This window comes from Cetorhinus maximus, chromosome 36 (assembly GCF_964194155.1).
Source record: "Cetorhinus maximus chromosome 36, sCetMax3.hap1.1, whole genome shotgun sequence".
In the NCBI taxonomy this organism is placed as follows: Eukaryota; Metazoa; Chordata; class Chondrichthyes; order Lamniformes; family Cetorhinidae; genus Cetorhinus; species Cetorhinus maximus.
The window spans coordinates 6,833,848-6,840,050 of NC_135914.1; positions in this window are offsets into that span (position 1 = coordinate 6,833,848).

Genomic DNA, 6,203 nt, shown 5'->3' on the forward strand with positions numbered 1-6,203 from the left:
TGACCTGTTTTCATCTCAACCTTTTCCTAGCTGTAATTGTGGCATTTTTAGGCACTTTGGTATTTTTGTGAACTTTCACACTGGCTGCCACTGTGCGTCGGTGGTGGAGGGAGTGAACGTATCAGATGGTAGCTGGGGTGCTGATCAAGAGGACTATTTTGCTCTGGATGGTGCTGAGCTTCTTGAGTGTTGTGGGAGCTGCGCTCATCCAGGCAAGTGATGATCTATCACACTCCTGACTTGTGCCTTGTAGATGATGGGCAGGCTTTGGGGAGTCAAGAGGTGAGTTACTCTCCACAGAATTTCCAGCCTCTGACATGATCTTGTAGCCACAGTATTTATATGGCTGGTGCAGTTCAGTTTCTGGTCAATGGTAACCCCCCCACGTGTTGATAGTGGGGGATTCAGCGATCATAAAGCCATTGAATGTCAAGAGGCGATGGTTAGATTCTCGGAGATGATCATTGCATGGCACTTGTGTGGTGCGAGTTACTTTCCACTTATCAGCCCAAGTCTTGTCAAGGCCTTGTTGCATATGGACACAGACTGCTTCAGTATCTGAGGAGCTGCAAATGGTGCTGAACGTTGTGCAATCATCAGCGAACATCCCCACTTCTGACCTTATGATGGAAGGAAAGTCATTGATAAAGCAGCTGGAGATGGTTGGGCCGAGGACATTACTTGGAGGAACTGCTCAGAATGACTTGTGACTGAGATGATTGGCTTCCAACAGCCACAACCTTTGTGCTAGATATGACTCCAACCTGTGGAGAGTTTTCCCCGATTTCCATTGACTCCAGTTTTGCTAGGGCTCCTTGATGCCACACTTGGTCAAATGCTGCCTTAAGTCACCTCACCTCTTGAGTGCTTTTGGCCCTGATTAGTCCAAGGCTGTAATGAGGCCAGGAGCCAAGTGGCCCTGGTGGAACCCAGACTGAGTGCCAGTGAACGTGGTCGACAACCCTTTCCATCACTTTGCAGATGATCTCATCTCATTTGTTTCATTGCTGTTTGTGGGAATTTGCTGAGCACAAGATGGCTGTTTGCCCTCCCTTATTTTCCAACAACAGCGACATTTTAAAATCTCGTTGCTCTCCACCATTGGCGGTACGTGCTTCAGCTGCCTGGGCCCTAAGCTCTGGAATTCCCCCCATAAACCTCTTGCTCTCGCTCTCTCTCTTTGAGACGCTCCTTAAGATCTATCTTTAACTTTTAGTCACCTGTCCTAATGTTTCCTGACGTGGCATGGTGTCTGATCACACTCAATGAAACACCATGGTACATTTCACGAAGTTGAAGGTGCTAAATCGATGATGCTATTGTACAGCTGTAGTGTTATATTAGAGAAGGTGTTAGATGATGCTGTTCAAATCACAAGCTTATTCTCACAGTACTGGAAGCCACAAACCTTAAATAACGTGACCTCCAATCGGATTGGTCTACGCGCATACCAGTGTTGTAAGGGTGTTGCATTTGTTTCTATGGATGGGGAATTTCCATCCATAGAATATATGCTTTAACAACCGGAGTGCTCCACGGCTTCACTGTGACTTGTTACAGTGAAGATCCCACTCCCAAGTTATGCACAAGTGCTTATCGAAGGCCGAAAGCCCTTTGACTTCTAATTTGAAATGCAAAAGACTAATCCTTGGAATGTGTCGAACAGTTTCTCACTATTTACCCTGTCCATACCTCTCAGGATCTTGAATACCTCTATCGAGTCTCCTCTCAGCTTCCTTTTCTCCAAGAAGAACAGTCCCAACCTCTCCAATCTATCCTCATTGCTAACAGTTCTTTATCCTGGGAATCATTCTGATGAATCTCCTCTGTGCTCTCCAGTGCCTTTAAACCCTTCCTCAAGTGTGGCGCCCAGAACTGTACGCAGTACTCCAGATGAGGCCCAACTAGTGTCCTATACAAGTTCAACATGACCTCCTTACTCTTGTACTCAATGCCCCTATTAATGAAGCCTAAGATACTATATGCTTTATTAACTGCTCTCTCAGCATGCCCTGCCATCTTCAATGACCTATGTATGTATACACCGAGGTCCCCCTGTTCCCGCACCTCCTTTAGAGGCTCTTCCTTTATTTTATATTATTTCATCATACTTTTGCTGCCAAAATGAATCACCTGATACTTCTCTGAATGAACTTCATCTGCCACTTGTCTGCCCAATCCACCAACATGTCTGTGTCCTTTTGAAGTTCAGGGCTATTTCCGTCACAGTTGACAACATTTCCAACCTTCGTATCATCTGCAGATTTTGAAATTATGGGCTGCACACCACAGTCTAGGTCATTAATATACATCAGGAAGAGCAAGGGTCCCAACACTGACCCCTGGTGAACTCCACTACAAACCTTCCTCCAGTCTGAAAAACAGCCATTTATCACTACTCTCTGTTTCCTGTCACTCAGCCAATTTCTTATCCAAGTGCCTACTTTCCCTTTTATTCCGTGACCTAGAATTTTGCTCACAAGTCTGTTGTGTGACACTGTATCAAATGCCTTTTGAAAATCCATATACACCACATCAACAGCGTTTCTTTTATTGACCTTCTTTGTTACCGCCTCAAAAAACTCCCAAGTTAGTTAAACACGATTTTCCCTTGAAGAATTCACGCTGGCTTTCCTTAATTAGCCTGCACTTGCCTAAATGATTATTGATTTTATCCCATACTATAGTTTCCAGAAGTTTCCCTACTACTGAGGTCAAACTGACTGGTCTGTAGTTGCCGGCTTTATCCTTGCGCCCCTTTTTGACCAAAGGTGCAACATTCGCTGTTCTCCAGTCCTCTGGCACCTCCCCTGTATCTAAGGAAGGCTGGAAGATTATCACTAGTGCCCCTGCAATTTTCACTCTCACTTCCCTCAGAACCCTTGGATCCATCTCATCCAGCCCTGGTACCTTATCTATTTTAAGTAAAGGTAGCCTTTCCAACACCTCCTTCCTCTCAATTGTAAGCTCTTTTTGTGTACCAGTTCTCTGTCCTTTTCCATGATTAACCTAAACCTTATGATACAATGGTCACTGTACCCTAGAGGCCCTCCCACTGATATTTGATCCACTTGGGCCAATTCATTCCCCAGAACCAGGTCCAAAAGTGCATGTCCTCTCGTTGGACTGAATCATACTGCTGCAGAAAATTACCTTGAACACACTCCAGGAACTCTCACCCCACTTGTCCTTTTGCACTATCCCTATCCCAGTCTATATCTGGATAATTGAAGACCCCATTATGATTACTCCATAACTCTTGCACCTCTCCGTAATTTCTTTACAAATTTGTTTCTCCACGTCCCTTCCACTGGTTGGTGGTCTATACACTGCACCAATCAATGTTATTCCTTCTCTCTAGTCAGAGAGATTCTGCCCTTGACCTGTCTGGAGCATCCTCTCTCTCCAGCACTGTAAAGCCATCTTGTCACTAACCCCGCCCCCTTCCTTTCCTGTCTCTCCTAAACACCCTGTACCCAGGAATATTTAATGCCCAGTCCTGCCCTTCATTCAGCCAATTCTCTGTTATAGTAGTCATATCATAATTCCATTTGTGAACCTGTGCCTGCAGTTCACCAATCTTATTAACCACACTCTGTGCATTCACATACATGAACATCAGCCCGGAGGCTTTTTTGCTTTCTGCCTTATTCTGACCCCATCTAATGACTTACTATTGCAAACTCTGATTCTGTCAAACTCTCTAAGAATTCTATCTAACTTGATGCAACTCTCTGATATTTCCTCGTTATCAGTTGATACCTCACTACTTACCACTTCCAGTTTTTCTCCTCTGCATTCTGAATTTCCCCACCAGGTTCCCAAACCCTCTGCCAATCTAGTTTAAACCCTCCCCAACAGCACTAGCAGACCTCTTCGCGAGGATGCTAGTCCCAGTCATGTTAAGGTGTAACCCGTCCTTCTTGTACAGGTCCCACCTGCCCCAGAACTGATCCCAATGCCTCTGAAATCTAAAGCCCTCCCTCCTACTCCATTTGTCCAGCCACATATTGAACTGCTCAATCCTCCTATTCTTATGTTCACTAGCACGTGGCACTGGGAGTAATCCTGAGTTTACTGCGCTTGAGGTCCTGCTTTTTAATTCCCTTCCTAACTCCCTAAAATCTGCTTTTAGGACCTCATCCCTTTTCCTACCTATGTCATTGGCCCCATTGTGGGCCACGACCTCTGGCTGTTCACCCTCCCCCAAAAGAATGTCCTGCAGCTGCTCTGTGACATCCTTGACCTTGGCACCAGGGAGGTAACATACCATCCTGGAGTCATGTCTGTGGCCACATAAACGCCAGTCTGCTCTTTGAACAATGAAATCCCCTACTACTATAGCACTTCCACTCTTCTTCCTCCCCTCCTGTGCGGCTGAGCTACCTGTGGTGCCATGGACTTGGCCTTCGCTACAGTCCTCTGAGGAACCATCTCACTCATCAGTATCCAAAATAGAAAAGCAGTTAGAGAGCAAGATAGCCTCAGGGGATTCCTGCACTACCTACCTGTTTCTCTTAGATACTCTGGCGGTCACCCATTCCCTCTCTGCCTGTGCACTCCTTAGCTGCGGTATGACTGCCTCTCTCAATGTGCTATCCAGATAATCCTCAGCCTTGTGAATGCACCACAGTGACTCCAGCCATTGCTGAAGCTCTGCAACTCGGAGCTCAAGTTTCTGCAGCTGGTGACATTTCCTGCAGAAGTAATCATCGAGGGCACTTTGTGCCTGCATGACTCCCCACATCCCGCAGGATGCACACTCCACATGGCCGAGCTGTACTTATATACCTCATAAGACATACCTTATACTTTATATAAAGCGTTTACTACAGTATTTACTAATTTATTTTAATTATCTTATTTTAGAATAATTCCTATGTATACTACAATTTACCGTGTTTCTCTCAGTCTCGCTCCTTCTCGAGCTGTTATAACTCTCGACTCCGCCCTCAAGCCTCGTCCCTTTTTGCACTCTTTTAACTCCCGACTCCGCTGATAATGACCCTTTCGAAAACCATTACTGGTGTAGAGAGAGCATACAAACTTAAAAGGGTGGTCGAGGTACTCAAAGGAACATGTCTAGGTGGTCCGTATTGGCTCTGAGGGCCGCGTGCTTTTGACATGGACACTGGTTTTAAAATTCTGTAACTTTGGGACATTGCTAAATTTCCCAACAGATTTGATTGGGTAAATAGGGACCAAGTATTTCCACTGGCCAGTGAGTGGATAACCAGGGGGCTAAAATTGTCAGATTATCTGCAGAAGGAGATGCAAAAAAATTTCCTTGGCGCAGAGAGCTACTTGGATGTGGAATGTGCTACCTGAAACATGGGTGCAAGCAACTTTTAAAAGAGGAAACAGATAAATAATTAAAATGGGTCAGGGGTATGGGCCTGAGTGAATAGCTCAGTGTGCTGGCACAGGTATGATGGGCCGAATGCTGCCCTCCTGCACGGCAACTTTGAATGATTCTATGAAATGCCCCAAAACAGGGTGATGCTGCAGAAGATCTGCTGCATGTATTCACAAGACCTGGAGTGTTCCTATCTCAAAACTGCATTTAAATGTGGCATTCATAGCTCCCTTGATTAGTTTATTTCTCCAGGGCAGTGTGTAACTGAACCACTCCAACCAGAAAGTCCCCGGTTCAATCCCTGCCCTCTGACGACTGCCAAAGTCAATTGGAGCACCACTGGGTTGGAGGGGGGGGTTGGTGGGTGGTGGAGGGGGCAACACTGACCAGCCGCATAATGATGAATTGGATGAATATAGGAGGGTGCCTTTGAAAATATAGCTACAGAAGGCGTATAGATCATCTTTAAAAGAGATATTGAATGTGAACTGACTTTACATGAGCTGCAGATCAACGTGTAGTTATCAGGGATTCATGCAATGACTTCAGCTGTGTTTGTAAACAAGATGGATGGTGAGATTGTGCTTTTACTGGCATTGTCTTAGTTTTAATTCATCTTGTTTCTCAAAATGCTTGGGATGGAAAGGCTCTGTAATTTGTCCCTGCTATTGCTGCCTTCTAGGTTGTGGTGCCACCATAATTTGATTTGTTTTTCCGTTTGTGACTGATTTAAAAGTTGCCTTTGAATCCAGGACTTGGCTTGTTTGATATTTTTTGGCCACATCCAGGATTCAGGAACTTGGATCCACTACGCCACAGACCATCTTAACGCTGTTTCCTCGGGGGT